Source organism: Vipera berus (genome assembly GCF_964194415.1).
Source record: "Vipera berus genome assembly, chromosome: 1".
Taxonomy (NCBI): Eukaryota; Metazoa; Chordata; class Lepidosauria; order Squamata; family Viperidae; genus Vipera; species Vipera berus.
Window position 1 is genome coordinate 93003609 of NC_138202.1, and position 24338 is coordinate 93027946.

The window sequence follows — 24338 nt, forward strand, 5'->3', positions numbered from 1 at the left end:
TGGATCACGTTTTGTCAGAATTGTCTGCTATGACCTTTCCGTCTTGGGTGGCCCTGCACAGCATAGCTCATTGAATTACACAAGCCCCTTCGCCACGACAAGGCAGTAATCCATGAAGGGGATCTTTATTCATAGAGACTATATAACTGAAATACTATAAATAACAACTCTCCTTAGTTCAATTTCTGGCTGCCACAAGAATAATTCTGTAGATACTGTATATGTTGAGTTTACATTTGTAGAATTTCAGAAAAGAAGCAACAAAGTATCTCTTGAAAATTTCATTTTAAAAGAAGTCAGTTCAGATCTGTCCTGAAGAAAGGAGCTACAATTAAGCAGAGTTAGATGTTAGTTATGTTCTAAAATAATTATTGAATACAGAATAACTAAGCAAATTTTACTTAATTTTTACATGGCTTTAGAAATAATAACCCCAACAAAATCCAAAGAAATGAAATAAATTTTCTGCTACTGTATCTTTATCTGGAATTCCCAAAATTTTTAATAGGGGGAGGCTCATTTTAAAATAACAATATGATGCACAATTCTTTCCTCTTACCTGGTTACTAAGCAACATGAAGAACTGCTAAGTTAGTTTTGCACTCTACTTGACCTCTTCTATTAAATATTTTAAAGGTGTTAAATAAAAATTACTTTGTAGCATCACTTTTTAGGTATGTTCCTATGCTGCCACTAATTTCAGCTAGTACTTCTGGTGTAAGCATTTATTGGACTTGGCTTTCCTGTTGATTCTGCTATATATTTTAACCACTTTTTTATTATTGACCACAATATCTTCCTGGACAATTCAGCTGAGATGGGAGTTAGGGGCATTTTTCCCATTTCTTTCAGACCACCAGGATATCAGAAGCATAATTTTGGCTTTATGCAATGGTTAGTGAAAGTATGGACCCCGTTATTGCATGATGTAGTAATACTCACCAAATTTTTAAAATACATATTAAATAAACCCAACTAGAATAAATGTCTTGGTTATTAGTCATAGCAGCTACATTATTTCCAGGATTAGGGAAGGATACTTCTCAGTACTCATTTCTGGACTGTGAGAAGACTACACAAACGTCTTGTTTGTGAACTTTCTATAAATACCTGAACAGACTGTAGGACTGAATGGGGCTTTGGCTTAATTTATTTGTTTAAGCCAAGCAATTTTCAGTTAGTTACCCCTCACCCTCTGGTTATCACCTCTATTGCATTTTACTTATGTGATATAGATGGTGATAATGATAGCTAGATATCTACTCATATTCAACTTTGTTTATAATAAAAGTGCATGGTCCCTTAGGACTTACCAAGGGACTGCACCCACTTACCAGGCCTCCCATGAACTGACACCTGTCTCTCCTCACCGGCCCACTTCTTCTGTGGCATCCCTGGCCTGCATTTTGCAGTCAGAGGCCTTTCTGGAAGGCTTCTTCAGCCAAGAACTGAGCTATGGATTCAATCTGTAGCTCGGTTGTCAGCTGCAGAAGCCTTCCAGAAAGGGCTCTGACAGTGAAATGCCAAAGCTCCATTCTCAGCTGCAGAATGAAGCTGCTCCTTTGGCCTCAGAAAAAGTGAGCTGGCTAGGCGAGGCTGTTGTTCCGCAGCCACGAGGTGAGGGGAAAAGACACTCCCCAGGGTCTTATTTTTGGGGAAACATGATAGAAGAACTGGTCCTATGGGGTGGACAGAGAATTTGCAAAAGTGGCAAGTGTAAAAGAGAAGCCATTTTGGCCACCTAGCATGGAGTTGACTACTACTTCTGGTCTACTGCAGCACTTGGGTAGGGCTGATAGTTGGTGAAAGATTGAAGGAATATGCAGAACACCTTTATACAAATGAAAAACAAGGCCAAGACGTAAGAGGAGAACCTGACCTATCAGAAATGGAACCAGAGGAAGTAGTATGTGCACTCAACCATTTGCCTAACTGCAAAGCCCCAGGAATTGATAGAATTTCTGCAGAGTTGCTGAGAACACAAAAGCACTGATAGTGCTTTGCCAAAGTGTATGTAAGTCTGGTCAATGGCAAAAAGAATAGCAAAGGTCAATATTTATCCCAATACCAAAGAAAGATGATACGGAAGACTGGTCCAACCACCAAATCATAGCCTTGGTACCACACATGAGTAAAATTCTCTTGAAAATAATCCAGCAGTGTTTAAATCCAACCAACAACAGAGAACTGCCTGATGTACAAAAAGGATTTCAGAAAGGTAGAGGAAGGTGTGATCATATTGCTAATCAATGTTGGATGAGGGAAAAAGCAAAAGAAGACCTCTATATGTGCTTCATTGGTTACACAAAAGCCGTGTACAGTGTTGACATGACAAGTGTTGACCATGACAAGCTCTGGAACTGCCTCAAAGAACTGGGCACACCACATCCAGCTCATTCAGTCATTCTACTCTACAGACAGGCACCGTAAGAATGGAATATGGAGACACAAATTGGTTCAGAACTGAAAAAAAGGCATTTGGCAAGGTTGCATTCCGTCACCTATACTCTTCAATATGTACACCGAAATAGTTATGAGAAATACACATTTGGAGGAATTTGGGTTAAGATCAGTGGTAGGAATATCAACCACCTCCGATATACAGATGATGCAACATTGCTCGTGGAAAGCAAGAAGGATTTGGAGTGGCTAATCCTGAGAGTCAAAGATGAAAATGAAAAAAATGGACTGTGCCTTAACATTAAGAAAACAAATGTAATGACAACTGCAGAGAAAACACATGTGCAGAATGCAGATCAACAATGAGACCATTGAATCAGTAAAGGAATTCATCCTCCTGGGCTCTAAGCATGACCAAAGTGGTGACTGCAGCCCTGAGATCAAAAAGTACATAGCACTTGGAAGAACTGCAATGTATGGCATGAATAACACCTGAAAGAGTAAAGACATCAGCCTTGCAACCAAATGCAGATTACTGAATGTAATATTTTTCCAATAGCTACTTATGACTGCAAAACTTGGATTCTGAAAAAGGCAAATAGGAGCAGGGTAGACACCTTTGAACTATGGTGCTGGAGGTGACTATTACGCATCCCATGGACTGTAAAAATAAGAAACGAAGTCCTAGACCAAACTTTACCAAAAATATCACTTGAAGTCAAGATCATCAAACAGAGGCTGTCATATTTTGGTCATATCATGAGAGTGACTCGCTTGAAAAGTCAATCATGTGGGGAGTAATCAGGGGAAAAAGTAGAATGGGCATCCTATTACCCACTATTGTACACTAGAAAGGCTGACAGCGGGATGACCATGGTAGATCTGAAGGAGTCAGTGTGAGACAGAAGGGTGTTGTAGAAAGAAGAGACTCATGCCAGCTCTTCAGGAAAGGAAAGGTTTATTGCGCAGGTTCAGAGGGCTTAAACAAAGCAAAGGGTCTGAACCCCGAGGGGTCTACGAACAGACATATTTATACCCCCCTATTTCACGGTTGTACATTGTTCCTTATATGGTTAAATTTTACACATTCTTATCAGAAGACAGTTTGCATAAGACAGTTGCAGGGGAATACGTGCAGCTATGCTAACAGGATTATGGCTACCTTGATCACCTAAGGACAGGAATAGGTTTGTTTACACAATGACTTTAGTACACTTCCTCTTTAAGGGCATAGGAGTGCTGATCCATAGAGTGACCAAGGGTCAGACATAACTGAATGGTTAACAACAATACTGTAGTCACAAGTTGGAACTATCCTTTGATCATAATGATTTGCAACTAAACATAGTTTGCAGTCTAGTCCACAAAGTCTCTGTGCTGTATGTGGGGAAGTATCCCTTTCTATAGCCTCCAGTCATATTTGGAAAGTAAAAAAACAAAAACCTAACTAGCTGTTCTGGGCTTCGGAGACATTGCCAGAATCAGAGCCTCTTGACTGCTGAGGAGATTTCTTCTGCCCCCTTTGTCACTCTTCTTCATTCAAGATATACATATTTATTTATTTTTATTTTATTTTATTACATTTATATACCGCCCTTTCCCGAAGGACTCATATGAATGACTGTGGATGGAGGACAGCTTCTTAACAGGGAGCTGCATAGGGAGATGTTCTTAATTCCTTGCTTGGGAGCTCAGGAAATTGGATTTATTGATCCCAAATGCTCTTCTTGTAACAATCAATGAATAATCTTTTAAGCCCACATTTTGACTCTATTGTCTTTTTTATGGCATCTGGTCTCAAAGGAAATTTCCTCACACATAATAATAAATGCAAATTATTGTGGTAACCACAAAAAAGACATGTGCTTAGCCAGTTTTCCACACCACCACCTAAAGAAGATTGTGTTTCTTTTGCATCACCACAAGGAAAATATTTTGTCTCCATATGTTTGTCTAAATGGGCTACTTTAAACCTTTATTTACTACCTCTTGGGTTCTTGAATGTACAGCATGTGGTTTGGAAAGCCATCATCCTTATTAGACACAGCATTTGAGCTTTATTCTTTTTTGTAATTTGAAGACAAATCTGTTTTAAGTTGCTGCCTACTCACATTCTGGCTTTTCTCGCTCATTTTCTTCTGTATAAAATCTAGCCTACAACTAAATGGAGAAGCAAATACCATACAAATATAAGATAGTGACTCTGTGCCAAATCTCTGGACAAAACGTGCACCCTCTTTATTTTCTGCACCTCATCCGTGTGTACTCCAAATGCTGCTATTTCAAACTATTCAATCAAGTTAACTTGAAAAAGATTTCCAAGACAGCTCTTTAATACAGGATGCTAGAAATATCACCAAAATAACTCTTTTAAATGCTTTCCATTAGCACTTAAAATACAAGGAGGTGGGAGCTTAGCTGTTCCATGCTTGTGAAGCAAAAACAGCAAACATGTGTGAACAGTGGAGGAAAACGTCAGCCAGAAATTGGGTATATTTACAGACATCATGATCTATAGATAGAAGAGGGTTGCTTAGTATGAGGCAAAGTGGAATAGGGTTTTCAGCTTTTCTTATTAGCTTACAGTTTCCCCTAACTTATTTCTCAAATCTGACATCTTGATCTACTTTTCAAGCCTTCTGGGTTTTTCCCCCCCCTCATGTTTACCTCTGGGATTCACCTGCCCAGTTTCACTACCTCAAGAACAGGACTAGTAACTTGCCTCAGCCTGATTAATTTATTGTATTCTTTCTTTAAAAGAATGGATGAATTAAGATTAGGCAAGCCATTTTTTTTCTCCTTAAAATCTTTCCACACAATATTCGGTAGTAACCCCCCCACCCCCCCACAAAGGCTGCATGTATTTCCTCAACTATTCTAAACAACTTTAAGGGACTGAAAGAAAATTTGTTAAACATTTTTTTTCCTTTCATCCCTGCTGTAAGATCTTAATAGCTCCATAATGGCAGACAATGAAATAGAATCTATTTCCCTTGACTGGCATGAAAGAGAACATGATTGATTTTATTAAAATAAATGATTCAAAGCAATTTAACATTCTTTCAAAGCCACAGTGTGTGTCTCTCTTCTCTATTGATAAGTTTAAAATAATAATTTTATAGATTTGGACGTTCACTGTTAATCTGAAAAGTGTAGACTTGCCCCTTCCCCTTCCCTGTCTTCCTTTTCTTTTCTTTTATCTCTCTCAAAACACTCTCTCTCTCTCTCTCTCTCTCTCTCTCTCTCTCTCTCTCTCTCTCTCTCTCTCTCTCTCTCTCTCTCTCTCTCTCTCTCTGTATTAATATTTTCTGGTCAAGGTTGCTACAAGAAGACTTGACAGTTTCCTTTCACTTTATTAATGACAAGGACAAAGGCCGTCTTGGAGCAATTCCTTTGTTGCTATGTTAAGTACCAGCAAAACAACAAACCTATTTTGTTTTTAACTTAACTGTTGTGTACAAGTAATTCAGTTCATGAATCCAGAATTTAAGCATGCTTGGAATAAATGCATGTCAATCATGTGACAAAAATTAAAAATCAATAAAATATAAATGAATGAATTAAACAAATAATAAATAACAAAAAATAAACTCAAAAGGCAGAATCAATTGACCACTAAGTCTTTTTCATACGTCAGTTTGCTAGGTTTCTAGGAATCCATTACTCAGATGTCACAATTTTAGCTCATGTACAGTGCCACTCTACCTCACACTATTAGAGAGATCTGCCACTTTATTTGGGCTATTCAACATCTTATTAATCAGTTATTACTATTGGAAATCACATCTGGTTTTTCTATAAAATTTCTTCCCTCTACACAATCATGCCCCAAGTTCATTAGACTAGTTAGAAATTCATCCTGTTCTGTTCTTTCTTCTATGCAGCTTCCCTTTACACTGAAAATATATCCTGATTATTTATTAGGTTAATATTCTGCCTTTTCTTCAGGAACTTAGGGAAGCATACCAGAAGCCAACATGCCAAATCAACTTATTGAATTTTCTGACAAAGTGACTAAATTAGTGGACCAGCAAAATGCTGTGGGCATAATTTACTTAGAATTTATTTCAGTAGAGCATTTGATAAGGTAGACCACAGCTTGCTATTTGGTAAAATAGAAAAATAGGTTAGAGAGCATCACCACCAGATGGATTTATAACTGGCTGACCAACCATACTCAATGTGTAATTCTTAATGAAACTATATCCACATGGAGGGAAATATGCAATGGAGTACCTCAAGATTCTGTCTTAGGTTCAGTACCTCTCAACCTCTTCATAAATGATTTAGATGAGGGGATGGAAGGGGAACTCAGCAAATTTGAAAATGACACCAAGCTGGTAAGAATAGCCAACACTCCAGAAGATAGGCTCAAGATACAGAAGGATCTTGGGAGACACTGGGCCCTATCCAACAAAATGAAATTTTGTAAGGTTTTACACTTAGGCAAGAAAAACAAAAACAAAAAATAAAAAACAAAAACAAATGCACAGGTGGTACCAGGCTCAACATTAGTAACTGAGAGAGGGAACTAGGAATCCTAGTGGATAATCATTTAACTATGAGTGACCACCAAAAAAGCCAAGCAGTCTATTAACAGAGAGATAGAATCAAGATCACATGAAGTGTTAGTACCATTTTATAATGCCTTGACAAGACTACAATTGGAATCTTGCATCCGGTTTTGGTTGCCACGATATAAAAAAGATGTTGAGACTTTAGAAAGAGTGCAGAGAAGAGCAGCAAAGATGTTTAGGGAACTGGAAACTAAAACATACAAAGAACAGTTGCAGGAATTGGGAATGTTTAGCCCAATGAAAAGAAGGACTAGGGGTGACATCCAGTATCTAAGGGGCTGTTTACCTCCAGAAAGAAGAGGGGCTAAACCTATTCTCCAAAGCACTTGAAGGAATAACAAGAAGCACTGGATGGAAACTAATCAAGGAGAGACCCAATCTAGAAATGAGAAATTTCATGACAGAACAATCAGTCAGTGGAATGGCTTACCTTCAGAAGTTGTGGGTGCTCCCACAAGAGGAGATTGGACAGCCATTTGTCTGAAATGGTATAGGGTTTCCTGCTTGAGCAGGCGATTGGATTAGAAGACCTTCAATATCTCTTCTTTTTCTGTTATTCTGTATTCTATAAAATGCCCTTGTATTTTTTTCCTCACAATAAGAATCTTATGAGGAAGATTTCATTGACTGTGAATGATTGCCCCAAACTCAACCAGGGACCTAGAATGCCTCTTCCAATGATTAAGAGGACAGAAGGGTTCCAAGAATTAAAGGGGAAGGCTTTGTCAGCTTTAGTCATGAGGCAATAGAAGGGAGTGGAGTGGAGTGGTGTGGAGTGGAGTGGAGTGGAGTGGAGTAGAGTAGAGTAGAGTAGAGTAGTGCTGGAAGGGACCTTGGAGGACTTCTAGGCCAGTCCCCCGCTCAAGCAGGAGATGCTATACCATTTCAGTCAAGTGACTGTCTTGTCTCTTCTTAAAAACCACCAGTGATAGAGCGCCCACGATTTCTGAAGGCAAGCTGTTCCACTGGTTAATTGACCTCACTGTTAGGAACTTTCTCCTTAATTCCAGGTTGCTTTTTTCTTTGATCAGTTTCCAACCATAGTTTCTTGTCCTGGCCTCTGGTGCTTTGGAGAATAGTTTGATGCTTTCTTCTTTGTGGCAGCCCCCCAAATACTGGAATAGTGTTATCATGTCACCCCCCATTTCTTCTTTTCTTTAGACTAGCCAAACCCAAGTCCTGCAGCTGTTCTTCATATGTTTTAGTCTCCAGGCCTTGGATCATCTTAGTTGCTCTTCTCTGAACATTTTCCTAGGTCTTAACATGTTTTTTTTTTTGTAGTATAGTGACCGAAATTGGTTGCTGTATTCCAGTTATGGTCTCACTAGGGTTTTATAGTAATACTTTGCATGAACTTGATTCTATGCCTCTGTTTATACCACCCAAGATTGTATTAGGTTTGGCTGCTGCTGCACACTGCTGGCTCATAGTTAAGTGATCGTGCACTAGGAGTCCAAGGTCCCTCTCACAGTTACTGTATTTGAGCCAGGTCTCACCTAATCTGTACTCATGAAAGGATTCCATTCTCTAAACCTCTCTAGCATCTCCCATTACAAAGGAAGAAGGAGTGATGAATATAGAGAGGGAGGTTGTGTAAAGATAAAAGCTGGTGAAGTAACAATGTCTGAGTCTCAGGCCAGAGAAAGACCTTTTACAGATAAGGATACATGGCAGATAGCATCAAGGTTGACAACAAAGTAGCCCAAAGTCTGTTGATTTGAAAAGAGGGAAGGTAGGGAATCATGATTTGAGTCCTCACCAGCAGTTATAACAAATTTTAATATATGCCTACAAACAGACATAGAGATTGGAAAATAATACAACAGATATCCAGTGAACTGCAATATACTCCACCTCTTTGTATATTGAGCTCCCTAATTCAGTGCAGTAAAACTATTTACCTAACCACCTTGTAGCTGCTTGGGAATGTGGAGCCGAGAAAGTTTTCTAGGCAAGTCTAGAATGAAGTCTTGACAGCATCCATCCTTGTACCAGACAACAGTAAGAGACAAGGTTACACACCTAATACTTTCCTATTAGCTACTAGATCAATATATTCTTTCTATATTTTCTCACTAGAAAGTGAAGGAAACACAACAATCACATCACACACACAGAGAGAGAACTCTTTACAATATTTAATCAGCAAATCATGGTTTTCTTGGGACTGAAAAGAACTCCTTTCAAATATTAAAAAAAGTCTCAGCTATGTTGTATATGTATGGGGGCATCAGATTAAAATCAAAAGCTATAAATGTGACTTGTCTCTGCAGCTCTGTGCAACTGGAAAACACTGTGATGATTGGGGGAAATTGCTCTGATGAAGCTGAGTCAGTTTCACTGCAAAGAACTGAAAAAGGGCTGAGTGAATTTTATCCACTTAGAGCTAAATTGCTCAATGCAGACAGAGTCAAGAAGCTGGGTGGATGTGACAGCTAAATTATAGGATTGCTTTACATACACATTATCTTGTCACAACATAAGAGTTACCTACTGTGCTAAAGTACAACATTCAGGCATAACATGTAATTTTCCCCTTATTGCCATGGAAGAAGATTAGACAGGTGTTTTTTCTGCTTATGATTCTTTGCAGGGTTTTGCTAAGCAGTTACAACATCACTGTGCAATGTAGCTATTGTAACTAGTGTTTTATTCTGCTTTCTTATATTTTAAAGAAATAATAAAGTTTTATTTCCAGTTGCATAATGCTGGCTAACTAGGGATGCAACAAATATTGAAACCACAGGATAAACTGTATACCTGTTATTTTAAACTATAGAAATATCTCAGAAGGATTTCTGCTAAGACATAACATGGAAGGTGAACATGGGCTTGAATAATTTAATAACACATTATTCTATGGTTAGGTCTGATAGATATCAAACCGTGAAACAATATTTATGGTTGTAATAGATTGTGTATTGTAAGCTGTCTACGATTTCTGAGTGGGTGTTATACAAACATTTGTAATAAATAATAAACAAATAAAATCCAGATCACAGTTTAGAAGCTTCTCCTTCTTGTTAGTTTTTTAAAATGCTAATTTAAAATAAAGCTCATTTTATAAAAAGCAGATCTAAACCTACTATTCAATTTGGAAAATTGGAAAAGTTCTTAAATGGTCTTTGAGAACCTCTGTCAATGAGACTGCTTGAGTAACTTTGATGGACAATTGAGGGTAGGAACTGGGATGGAAAAATGCAGCTGTAGAAGTTCCCCTGGAGGGTTTTTTTTGGCACTCTTGATCATGGTATTGTTTAGGGCTATATGATGGAGGTGGGTTTTGAAGTCACTAAATTCAAGTGGTTCTGGATTTTTTTTTATTTTGCATCTTGTTCTAGGAGATGCTTTAGAGGACTATTGGTTGACTTGATAATCTCCGGACTCTGATTTCCCACAGGATTTTATCTCAAAGCCAAGTACATTTAATATTTATATAAAACTGCCAGAAAAGTCCATTGAAGTCTTTGGACTAAAATATTGATTAAATGTTATTATTTTGCTCTTTCTTGTTACTATGATGAAGGTTTTCTAGGATTAATAATGTTGTGGATCATGGTGAACAAGAAAAAAACAGAAATTAAATGTAAAAAAAACCAGGTACTTCTACTGATTAGTAGAAAGTCTAGCTTTGAATATGGAATTCTGTCTCTTCAGAAGATGGTTGCCCATCTCTTGAAATATCAGGTTCATAGACTGGAATGCTCTTATATCCTTTACTAGATTTTCAGATGTGATTAGTCAAAAGAGCCATCTTCTTCTACACAATCACATTGCTTATTAAGGTCAGCACAAGAATATTGCAGCCACCATAATTAACAATAACTTAGAACTAATCTTTTCAGTTGCCACACCTGAGATTTGGCATGCATTCACTCCTGAAATGTGGAGATTGGTAACATGTCTAACATGCTAGGAGAACTGGAAACAGATTTTTGAATTCAAGATTTTTGAATGCAGCTTTTCATTATGGTATTACATGATTTTCAAATCACCTTAGGTGCCTTGTTTCATCATCATCTTCATCATCATCATCATCATCATCACCATCACCATCATTTTAGCCATTGTCTTTCTGCTGCAGGATGAAGGCCTCTTCCGCATGTCTCCAACCAATACAGTGCTGAGCTTTCTTTTGCCAATTGTTCCCTCAATGCTTGCTGATCTTGTCAATCCATCCTGTTTTAGGTCTCTTTCGTGGATGCTTTTTATCAAGTGGGATCCATTCGATGACTGCCTTACTTCACCTGTCATCAGTTCTTCTTGCTATGTGACCAGCTGTTTCCATTTCAATTCTTTTACTCTTTTGATGGCATCATATACTTTCATTTGTTCCTTAATCCATGTGCAGGTCTTTCTATCTTATCTTGTGATGCCAAGCATGTATCTTTCCATGGTTCTTTGCACCATTTGTAGCTTTTGTATCGATTGTGAGGTTAGTGTCCATGTTTCACTGTCTTTTGTTAGATTGAAATCTTTTCTCTTCAGGTATAGGGGGAGATTGTTCTTGAAAATTATGCTTAACTTGCCAAAAACCTGCCAACCACATTTAACACACCATTCAATTTCCTTTATTGTATCTCCTTCCATTGAGATCTATTGGCCAAGGTATATGTAGTGGTCTATTACATCTAGATTATGCAAAATAGACAATCAACCAGCCTGAAAAAGAAAAAGACTCCAGCACCTCTCCACCAATAATCAGCACTGAGATCAGCATCGATTAACTCCAAGGTAACCCTCAGACCAACCGTCAAGTAAGCAATCCCCCAATCAAGAAACTGCCACAGAGCCATTAGTAAACAGCCCAACCAAAGAATCCCTAAGACCGCCCCCACCCACACAAACAGGCAAGACGCCAGAATATAAACTGACAGCAAACAGCACTCCTTACTAGCACTGATGATGTTACCTAGTTAGGGTAATGAAACGTCTGCAAGAAAACAAGCAAGCTCAGAGAGCACCAAAGACCTCTCCTTCCGTCTAGTTCTTCTCCAGATACATATTTTTTTTCCTTCGGTGAATTTATTAAATATAACCTGGCTCTTTTCCAGGTTTATTTTTAAGTCTAATGGTTCTCCTGCTTTGTCCAGCTTTTGTATGTAAGTACCTTGTTTAAATCAGTAAAAATACATACTTAAAGCTATACATAGAAAAACTGGGACGCAACATCACAAGTCAAAGTATAGTAACTTTACAATTTTTGTCATAATAGTTATAATTAAATAGCATCCTGGAGTAGGGATCTCTCCAATTTAGACCTAGATTCTGATATCCAACTAAGTTCTTAAATACATTCTTGTATAGAAGACAGTTGTTTTTTTTAAAAAAAGTACACATCTATCTACCCTGTAAATATCTGTGGCATGAGAGTTTTCATTTGTCAACTATACTGTAAGAACTAGTTGTATGTGCTACTGCCATCTATAGTACAAACTTTGAATTCAAAATTCTAATGTTATATGAAGGAATAGAATAGAATGGAGCTGGAAGGGACCTTGGAGGTCCTCTAGTCCAACCCCCTGCTCAAGCAGGAGAACCCATACCATCTCAGACAGGTGACTGTCTAGCCTTTTCTTAAAAATCTCCAGTGATGGAGCGTCTATGATTTCTGGGGGCAAGCTATCCCACTGGTTGATTGTCCTCACTGTCAGGAAGTTTCTCCTTAATTCCACATTGCTTCTCTCTTTGATCAGTTTCCAACCATTATTTCTTGTCCTTTCCTCTGGTGCTTTGGTGAACAACCTGGCCCCTTCTGCCTTGTGGCAGCCCCTCAGATACTGGAACACTGGTATCATGTCTCCCCTATTTCTTCTTTTCTTTATACTAGCCAAGCCTAAGTCCCACAGCCGTTCTTCATATGTTTTAGTCTCCAGGCCTTTGATCATCTTAGTTGCTCTTCTCTGATTTTTTCCCCAAACTCTCAACATCTTTTTTTGGATTGGACTGTCAATGCTTGACAAAACCTGCCTAAATTATAAATAAATTATCCCACAAAGAAATCCATGATCATGATGAGATAAAATAAATGTCCCAACAGCCCCTCTCTTTCAAAATTTATTCTGAATGTCATTCATTGTATTACAGAAAATGGAAGTTGCTGTACACAATGATGTGGTATACCGTACCTCTCGTCAATCCTTGGTAATGTATGATCAGAGCTATAATGCAAAACTGAAGGAATACATGGTATTCAAGTCTGGTTCTGAAATTTCTTCTTTACTAAAATGTGAGTCTAAATTGCTTCTCCTTTAATGAGACTTTACCTTCTCACTTCTGAAATCAGAAAGTCTTCCAGATAGTTTACCAGTGTAAAATATAAGAGTGCAAGAGGCTGAAGGGGAAAGAAAATCTCTCTGTTTGTTCCACTGTAGGAAGATGTTTCATGAGAAGAATATTATTGTTTCATTATGTAAGTTCTTAATGTTCAAAATTGTTTCCAGACAAAATATACCAACAATAAAAAGGTAAAGTTAAAGGTTCCCCCGCACATGCATGCTAGTCGTTTCTGACTCTAGGGGACACTGCTCATTTCCGTTTCAAAGCCGAAGAGCTTGTCCGAGGATGTCTCCGTGGTCATGTGGCCGGCATGACTAGACGCCAAAGGTACACGGAATGCTGTTACCTTCCCACCGTAGTGGTCCCTATTTTTCTACTTGCATTTTTACATGCTTTCGAACTGCTAGGTTGGCAGAAGCTGGGACGAGTAACAGGTGCTCACTCTGCTATGCGGCACTCGGGATTCGACCCGCCAAACTGCCGACCTTCTGATCGACAAGCTCAGCGTCCTAACCCACTGAGCCACCGTGTCCCTATACCAACAATATTAAACTTTATTTACACAAAGTTTCTAAATGCAATACTAATAACTGTTGTTAATTTCTTTGCCAGTCAGTATTCCTTCCAGAGTGGATCATTAGATAGTCAGTAACCTCATTTTTACTTCCACAATCCCTACATAGATTATGTCAATGAGTAAACATGCCTGAAGATTCTTTGAAGTGTTTGATTAGTCAGAACCATGACAGATTACTTGAAAGAGGATTTTTGCTAACTGAATGATAAAGGTAAAGGGGTCCCTGTGGATTTTACTCTGCTAGTTGTTGCTGACTATAGGGGGCGGTGCTCTTTTTCTTTTTGTAATTATATTTTTATTAGGGTTTTTTTAAGTTTACAATTTATTTATTTATTTATTTATTTGTTTGTTTATTTATTTATTTAATTACATTTATATACCGCCCTTTCCCGAAGGACTCAGGGCGGTTTACAGGGTAATTAAAAACCAAAATACAAAAGTTAAAAACAAATTAAAAAAAAATTAAATTTATCCCTGTATAAATAAAACCCCAGTTAAAATAAGATTAATCCTCAGCCTGGACCAGAGAGCTCGAAGAGCCAGGTCTTCAGGTCCCGGCAAAATGAACGGAGGTCGGGGGCAGTCCTCAGCTCCACTGGCAGCTGGTTCCAAAGGGCAGGCGCCCCCACTGAGAAGGCCCTATCCCTGGGTGTCGTCCGCCGGCAATCTCTTACCGGTGGCACCCTGAGAAGACCCTCCCTGTGGGAGCGCACTGGACAAAGGGAACTTGATGCCGGCAGCAGGTGTTCCCTCAGATATCCCGGACCCAAGCCATGTAGGGCTTTATAGGTCATCACCAGCACCTTGAATCTCACCCGGAGGGCAACCGGAAGCCAATGCAGCTTGCGGAGTAGAGGTGTTACATGGGAGTATCGGGAGACCCCCATCACAACTCGTGCGGCCGCATTCTGCACCAGCTGAAGCCTCCGAGTGGTCTTCAAGGGCAGCCCCATGTAGAGAGCGTTGCAGTAGTCCAAACGGGAGGTCACGAGTGCATGAGTGACTGTGCGTAGGGCATCTCGGTCCAGATAGGGTCGCAACTGGCGCACCAGGCGAACCTGGGCAAAAGCCCCCCTGGTCACGGCTCCTATATGGTCTTCAAAATTGAGTCGTGAATCCAGGAGGACGCCCAAGTTGCGAGCTCTATCAACGGGGGGGTAACACCTCACCCCCCATCATTAGAGATGGAATAGTCTGGTTGACCCGAGATGCCGATATGCACAGCCACTCAGTCTTGGCGGGATTGAGACAAAGCCTGTTTCTCCCCATCCAGACCTGGACCGCCTCCAGGCACCGGGACATCACGGCCAGGGAATCGCTGGGTTGGTTCGGGGTGGAAAGAAAAAGTTGGGTATCATCAGCGTACTGATGATACCCCACCCCGAAACCATGAATGATCTCACCCAGTGGCTTCATATAGATGTTGAACAGGAGGGGCGAGAGAACCAACCCCTGAGGAACTCCACAAATGAGAGGCCTCGGGGCGGATCTCTGCCCTCCCGTCAACACCAACTGCGAGCAGCCCAGGAAATAGGAGGAGAACCACCGTAAAACGGTGCCTCCCACTCCCAACCCCCTGAGACGCCGCAGTAGGATACCATGGTCGATGGTATCAAAAGCCGCTGAGAGATCTAATAGGACCAGGACAGAGGAGCAACCCCTGTCCCTAGCCCTCCAGAGATCATTCACCAGCACGACCAATGCCGTCTCCGTGCTGTATCCGGGCCTGAAACCCGATTGGTACGGGTCCAGATAATCAGTTTCCTCCAGGAACAGAGGAAGCTGATGCGCCACCACACTCTCAACAACCTTCGCCAAAAAGCGAAGGTTGGAGACTGGACGATAGTTATTTAAAATAGCCGGGTCCAAGGCAGGCTTCTTGAGGAGGGGTCTCACCACCGCCTCCTTCAAGGCGGCAGGGAAGACACCCTCCTTCAAAGAAGCAGTTATTACTGCGTGGAACCAGCCTCGTGTCCCCTCCCGGGCCGCATAAGCTAGCCAGGAGGGGCACGGATCCAACAAACAGGTGGTGGTGCTCAGCCTCCCCATGATCCTGTCCACATCATCAGGGGAAACAGGGTCGAACTCAGTCCAGATAACATGCTCAAGACCGTCCGATTCCTCATAAATGCTTATAAAACGTGTGTCATCTTCAGATGGCTTTTTTCATTTTTCCAACGTTGCACAAAAAGAATCCTTGCTGCTGTTAATACATGCACCATTAAATATACATTTTCTTTCTCATACTTCCCTGAGATTATACCTAATAAAAAAAGTTCTGGCTTAAAATCTACATGCTTTCTTAACATTTTTTCTAACCAGGTATGGAGTTTTGTCCAAAATTTGTTTGCTTTTGGTCAGGTCCACCAAAGATGATAGTATGTACCTGCTTTTTCCTACATTTCCAAAGGAGTGATCATCTTTGCTTCAAGGCCATTGAGCCATCATTGTTCAAAGATGTTTCCTTGGTCACGTGGCCAGTATGACATCATAGAGTGCTGTTACTTTTCCACCAAAGTAGTACCTATTTATCTACTTGCATTCACATGCTTTTGAACTGTTAGGTCGGCAGATGCTGGGGTGAGGATTGGAGCTTATCCCGTCACACCACACTCTGGTTTTGAACCTGGGCGGTCAGCTTTCCAGCTGACCATTCCAGCATCCTAACCATTGACCCATCACACTGCCCTAATCCTTATTTAGATACTTAAAATACATACCTGTGCATTGATCGTGTATTTGTGGTAAAGGACGTTTTTCTATTTTAATCCTAAAAATAGAATGTAAACAATTGTAAGACATAAATAACTATAAATCAGATGAGCCCCTTTGGAAGTTAGTTCCATTATACTGAAGGATGTTCTTTTAAACTGAGCTGTTCAAGCTTTTCTTTCATCTTTCTGATGCCTTTATTTTTTTTTTTCAATTCAATCCTGTATACAAATTTTGTAGGATTCCCAAGATTACATTTCTAGCATAATTGAACATTATGTTACTTTAAAGCAATATATCACTCCATGGCTTCTGTGAATATTGGATGACTGCTTCAGCATCAGGGGGAATTGTCACTACTGACAAATGCTGCAGCAAAAAAGAAAATAGCTCTCTATGGTTGCTGCTACCAGTATGCTTCAGTTCTATCTTCTTAGTGCATTGTTAGAAGCACAAGGAGTACAACATAAGAACTGCATGTCTTCCAGCTAATGTTTTAAATTTCTAAAAGCTGATGTTGACCCTAAGTGATACTTGTGAGCACTAATGTAAATAAAAGGAAATGAAATTCAGTGATAAAAAAATCTGATTCTAATAGTCTTAGGAGGTTCCAGTAAATCACCAGGAGTGTCTTACGGCTCTAAATCTGGAATAGAAATACATTATTTTAGCAGAAAATCTGGTACTGTTTTTCCATTCTCAGAAAACTCTTCACAATGCCTTCAGCCCTACTGTTGTTCACACATTGTAAACCATTGAAATCTGTGTCTCACTTTTACAATATCTGTCTCTGTATCAGATATATCAATGAGAGAGGAAAAGAGAGAAAAAATGTTGCAGTCTTCAAATAGACCTTCATACACTTGGATTTATTGGTAGGCATAGATTTTGATCTTGTACTAAAAGTTAATTAAACTCTATCTACATCCATTAGTAATAATGCTAAATTTATATTCATCTTTCCGACTGTATGGTTTTTTATAACTTCCAACATCAGTCATCTGTACAGGAAACTTCTTCAGTTTATGTAAATTAAAAGCCCTCTCTGGGTAAGATTTTGTCCTTCAAGCTCTGTGGCACTTTGGATAACTATAGTAAATATATCCTGAGAACTATAAGAACTTTCTTAGCACCATAGGTGAAGCTATAAAATTTGCCAGTAATTTTTGCCTGCAACTCCTTTAGTTGTGTTGCAGGTCCCATTCTCTCAAACATGTACCTACAGACTTTAGAAAAGATCATGTGATACGAGTAGTCTGCCACAGAAAAATAGGATTTGTTGTTCAAAATGCTTGGAGGCAAGAGTTACAGAAGATTCTTATATAGGAAGGAAGGAAGGAAGGAAGGAAGGAAGGAAGGAAGGAAGGAAGGAAGGAAGGAAGGAAGGAAGGAAGACTATTCTGCCTGGGAAGAATTGAACCAGGAGCTGAAATACAAAATAATTGGAGGACTTCCCATGACAAAAAATAAGGAAATATGAAAGGCTATAAACTCTCTAAATCCACTATCTAGTTTAGTACCATTACCCTTGTTTGGGCAATATTTCAGTACAGAGTCATAAGTTTTTCCAGAAGCAATCAAACTATAACAGATAACAGATAAATGTTGCTTAGTGACATTCTAACATTGAGAGTGATTTGATGGGCCTTCTCAGGCAGATTCCAGCAATTTCCTATCACGATGGGTATAAAAAAGGGCTTATAAATCTTAATTTATGGTTTCACTTGCTGTAACTCTTTTATGTTTCTTTTTTTTGTTCCTAATAAAATAGATAGGTCTGTATGAAAGTGTAACATTACCCTCTCAGAGGCCGCCAAAGCCCAGGCCCTCCCAGCCCCACTACCCGCCGTCGTGCTCAGCAGCTGCACTCTTGAGGCGTTAATAAAGTGTCTTTTCCAGCAGGAGCTCATGCAAAGTGAGAAGGTGGCAAATTCTCATCGTCAATGGGGGGGGGGCTTTCAGGAATGAAGATGAGCAGCCCCTAACCCCAATAGTCAATGCGTGGTGGTGTTTAACAGCCACGGCAGTCATAGCAGCAATAGTCAATGATTTTACAGCGACCATTCAGAAACAAAAGGGGTGGGGAAAACCCCGGCTCCAGGCAGCACTGGAAACATGAACAAAGGTAGTCAGCATTCTGCAGTAAGAGCTCACCCTGCAAGGTCAACTTCCCACAATGTTTATAACTTGCACAAGTAACAGGAATCAAAGTTTTGGGGGCCACTAGTCCCCAAAGCAACAGCGACCAGCTTCTCCTCTTCTGTTGTCTCTTGCAGTTCCAGGTCTCGTTGGCGTCAAAACCCCTCCCTCTTTCTCTTTATTGTTAAAATCTGAATTTAGCAACCCCAGAAACACTTTCTGTCTCCTCTCTCTCTCTATCTTGCCTCCGCTCAGGATATCCCCCGTTGTGAAAGAAAGCAATAAAATTCCACCTTCTCACCCTGTCTTACTCTTTCCTTCCCTCTCCTTCAGAGAGACAGTTCATCTAAAACCTCAAATCCCTCTCCAACTTCACATGGTCTCTCCCCATCAACAACAACAACCACCCTCACCACCTTTCTTTCGTCCTTTTTCTTTCCTTCTGCCCAATCCACGTCTGTCACACCCAAACTGGTGGCAGCTGTCTGAGCTTCCCTCTCTCTGGGCAGGCTCCCACAAAGCCTTTCAGCCAGCCCCACTACAAATGTAAAAAAAAAAATCCATGCTTTTTCAAAATTAACATCAGTTTGTTGTTGATCTTACATGGCTTATAGAATACAACATAGAACTTCTGTTGCCATGGAAAAAAACTGATATTTGAAAGACAAATGGATGATTGTAACTAGAAAACCACACACAAAAAGCAAGGTGAAAGTTTTTTGTTTCAATGAAGAATCTTTCTTTCTTGTTCAAACACAATAATCCAGAAGTTCTGTTTTCTTTTCATCAGTGTGGCTTAAATGTGTGTGACTAACTAATTTTAAAGGTTACTATATTGTTTTACTGACTAATGTATTTATTTTTATTTTATTTTTAATTTTAATTCCATTTATATCCCGCCCTTCTCCAAAGACTCAGGGCGGCTTACAAGCTTAGCAGTAGCCTTCATTCTATGTATATGCCTGCTTATTAGGGCTTTCATACACCCCCCAAGTGGCATTATTACAAAGTCAGCTTAATTGCCCCCAACAATCTGGGTCCTCATTTTACCTACCTCGGAAGGATGGAAGCCATGGATCTTGAGAGTAAGGCATTCACAAAACTTTGAAAAGGGGCTGGTTTCCATTTGAAGTCATTTGGATATTAGATTTGAAGCCTTAAAACTACTAGTTTCACATAGCCAAGCTAAACTTTTATCACTGCTAATGTCAGTGCAGACTCTTTTGTTGATGACTGATTTTAAATCATGCTTGCAATAAAGTTGCACAAGTTATTATTATTTTTAGTCATATAAACTGCACAGTTTCCATAAACATGCTCTCCTCCAATCAAATACATTAGAAATTACATAGGATGCTGAAAGTCTCATCCAAAGCAACTTCAGGTGACTTCATACTTATCTCTGTAATATTCTTGGCTTTTTTTGTCAATGAACAAAGTTACTTCAAGGATGTTTTTACAGATTAACAATATATCATTCCAAGCAATGTCTGGGGACAGATAGTATATTATCTTGTTATGTTTGCAGACTTTGCACACATTAAAAACAATAAAAACAGTATTCAGTCAATTAAAAACAACTGAAATATACATTGTGCTGATTAACAAAAGACCTAAAGAAAAAGAAATCGTCCTGCAGATAGCCATAATTGGGTAGGATGTGTCATAATCAGGTCATTCTTGATAGTGGGATCTCATTTCAAATCACAACTTTATGACTATAGTAAAAGGCAAAGATGCTTCCAAACTTATAGAATAGAGCTGGAAGGGACCTTGGAGGTCCCCTAGTCCAGCCCCCCATTTAAGCAGGAGAACCTGTAGATTTCCCTGTCAATCATGTCCAACTAGGGCATGGTGCTCATCTCCGTTTCTTGGCAAAGGGAGTCAGCATTGTCCGAATACATTTTCCATGGCCATGTGGCCAGCATGGCTATAACACCAAAGGCACACAGAACACTGTTATCTTCCCAGTGAAGTGGTATATATTAATCTACAGTACTTCCATTTGCATGCTTTTGAATTGCTAGGTGGCCAGGAGTTGGGGCAAGTTACGGGTGGTATCAGTGGTGGGATTCAGCCGGTTCGCACTAAACTGGTAGCTAATTTTTTGTTGCCCGGGCCCAGAATGGACTCCTGGAAGCAGCATCCACACAGAGAACCAGTTGTTCACATATTTGAATCCCACCATTCGGTGGTATGTATCGGTATATAAGTGAGCTTTGCTAGCTTCCTTATATGAGTTGTATGTCAATATGTTTAGTTACATCCTTCCAGCACTTTCTTCAAAATGGTGTTGGGTCACTGAAGTAGTTCAGCCTAAGCAAGACAATCTGACATGATGCCTATGTGATCCAATCTCTTTGAAGTGTCTGCCTACAACTGGTATTGGCTGCTACCTAGTAATTCTCCCTGTTGTGTTAAAGGAGAAAGACCAAAATTTTTTTTTAAAAAAATATGAAAATCTTTCAACTGTTAAAGATACAGGAATCTCAACCAATGAAGGAGAATATTTGTAGCTCAGGGTTGAAATGAGGGGTCCTTGGTGCTCTCTGAGCTTGCTTGTTTCCTTGGAGATGTTTCATTACATCTTACAGGCTTCAAAAGATGAAACAAAGAAAGTAACAAAGGTAGGCTTATCTAAAATAACAATTAGGCCTCAGAGAAACTATCTTTGAAGGACACCAGGCTTCCTATGAACACATGCAGATTAAAAGGAAACCATACCTGGATACTGCAACCAATTTTGGTCACCATACTACAAAAAAGACATTGAGACCTTGGAAAAAGTTCAGAGAACAGCAACTAAAATGATCAAAGGCCTGGAGACTAAAACATATGAAGAACGGCTACAGGACTTGGATTTGGCTATTCTAAAGAAAAGAAGAAACAGGGGAAACATGATAGCAGTAGTCCAGTATTTGAGGGGCTGCCACAAAGAAGAGGACATCAAACTATTCTCCAAAGCACCTGAGGGCAAGACAAGAAACTAACCAAAGAGAGAAGCAACCTGGAATTAAGGAGAAAGTTCCTAACAGTGAGGTCAATTAACCATTGGAACAGCTTGCCACTGGAAACCGTGGGTGCTCCATCCCTGGAGGTTTTTAGGAAGAGACTAGACAGTCATTTGTCTGAGATGGTATAGTTTCTCCTGCTTGAGCAGAGGGCTGGACTAGAAGACCTCTAAGGTCACTTCCAGCTCTATTATATTCTTCTATACTTCTTCATATAGCCACTCTGTAGTTACTCATTGCAGCAAGAAGACTGCATGGGTATTTGTTCTTGCATTCAGGAAGATTTCATTCTACAACCAGGGGGGAAGATCAGATTACTTTATTACTTTCTATCCTCTCCCACAATACTTGCTGTTCCTCTGAGATTCAAAGAATGAAAGCCTCCAGCTAATTCCTATCTTTCTATTTAACTTCAGAAAAGTTTTTCACCTTACTAGAGGTAGAAAAGATTACTTTACTGGCAGCTGAAGGGACATTCAGGACTTAATGGGGATCTTTAGAAATTACATTGAGAAAAGACTCTACTATAATGTTACACACAGTTATTTCACCACTGCAATAGTCATGTGGAGAAGTTGAAACTGAGCAGTTATGATAGGTGCCAAATCACCTCTCTAGTGAGTATTGAACTTGAGTTCAAATCTAGTCCTTCTGTATTTTAGCTGATGGGAATTATTGTAACCATAAAATGTGGGGTTACTTTAAATTCTCAACCCTTTCTTTGTTGTTTTTCCCCCCCAATAACAGGATATTTAGGCTGAAGGACAAGAGAGGACAGATGACAGAAAGCAGTAGTAGGAAGAGGGAAGTAATGCTGGTTGAAAATATGGGAATTGATTCAATAAGAACTGGGCATTAAGTGAGGGACAGCTAATTTACACATTCTTTTTCCTTCCTTCAAAGTTTTTTTGGGAAAATTATTTATGATAATCATCTCACCTTTCTAATATCCCATTTTACCTTTTGGGGTATTACATCTTGGCCTTCAACCTTTTACTAAACTGTGATGAACAGAAAAGGAAAACTGTCTAATATTCACTATGATCTTTGCCAAATTTCTCAGCTCTTCCTATTGACTGGTCCTGCATTGAGTTTGAAATTCTTAGTTCCTTAGGCCAAGCACCCTTTTGTTGATTACTGCAAATTGATGGATCAATCATGTATAAATGGTTATTGAAAAAGTGAAAGGTTGATCTCTCTTGCATAGATTAGCAACAATGCATGGGATATGCTTACTGAGGGTTCTGGGTGTTGTAATATAACATATTTTTGGCTACCTTCTCTAGGCTGCTTCTATTGAATAAGAAAGCTCTGCTATAGATTCCAAAATGACAAGTTTTCTGTTCAACCACCTAGTCAGTAAGTCACCCTCCCTCCCTTTTCCCTCTCCCTCTCTCATTTCTATGTTTATTTATAGTCAGAGATTTAATGACACAAGTGGGCAATTACACCCATTATGATGTTCATAACTTTGTAAGAGTGATACCAGGAATACCACAATTGCTTCTTAATTGTAATATTTTCAGCTTAAAAACTGGAGGGCATGCTTTCTGTTTCCTGACACATTATTTTGGCTGCTACACATGAAAATCAAGAAACATAAATAAATCATTGCATTTACAATAAAAGTTACATTTAGATCCCTTCCCCCACCATTCCTTTTCTCCTATGTTGAGATTTGATGAATCAATAAAATTATTAATATCAATATGGGAGATGGATTTTTATTTATTTAATGAATCAAATTACAAATTAAACTTTGTTGCAATGTGATCTTTCTCTTGGATTTCAGTGGCATTGATGGTCATTGCTAAAGAAATAAATATTTTCTTCATTATTACCTGATGCCTTTGCAAAGGTTTCTACAAATGCATATGTGTACACAGTTATTGTGGCTGGGAATAATGGGAGTTGTAACTGAACACATCTGGAGAATCCCAGGTTGGATGGAGATCATTGTATCTTTCTGTTTGTCTATCGTCTATTTATCATCTATCTCTCATCTAATTATCTCTCATCTATCAATTATCTAACAATCGGAGCGATGCTATCAATGCTGAATGAGAAGACTTATAATGGGCATTTTGCAACTGGGTCATATGATTATAATGGTTGCAGCCTCTTGTTGCCACCATTTGCAATTGACATTGTCAGCGTCTAACAAGCAAAACCAATGGGAAGCTGGAATGAGATTGCAAATGGTAATCACTTGATGTCGTGCTGACCAGCCCAGTCCACATTTTTCAGAAGAATTTTATTTTTAAATTCTACTTCACCACACCAAGTTTAAGTCTTTCAACTATGAATGAACAGGAGCCAGGCTAACACAGATGCTGCTCAATCCTTGATTTTCTTGAAAAAATGAAAGGATTGGAAAGGTTACAATTGCCTCTTTTTTGGTGCCAACCTTTTTCTTGGTCTGTTTAATTTCACTGTGGCCTTAATGAACGTAGCATATTGTGAATAAGGCAGATCTGTGCCACAACCAAAATTCTACCTGGAAAAGACCAATCCACCTAGCCTAGTACCACAATAAATGAGTGATGAAGGGGTCTTTTCCAGGAGGGGCCCAACTGTCATTTTTATTGTCTCCTTAAAAACATCGTATCATCCATGCCATTCCAGAAAGCCATGGATAATTAT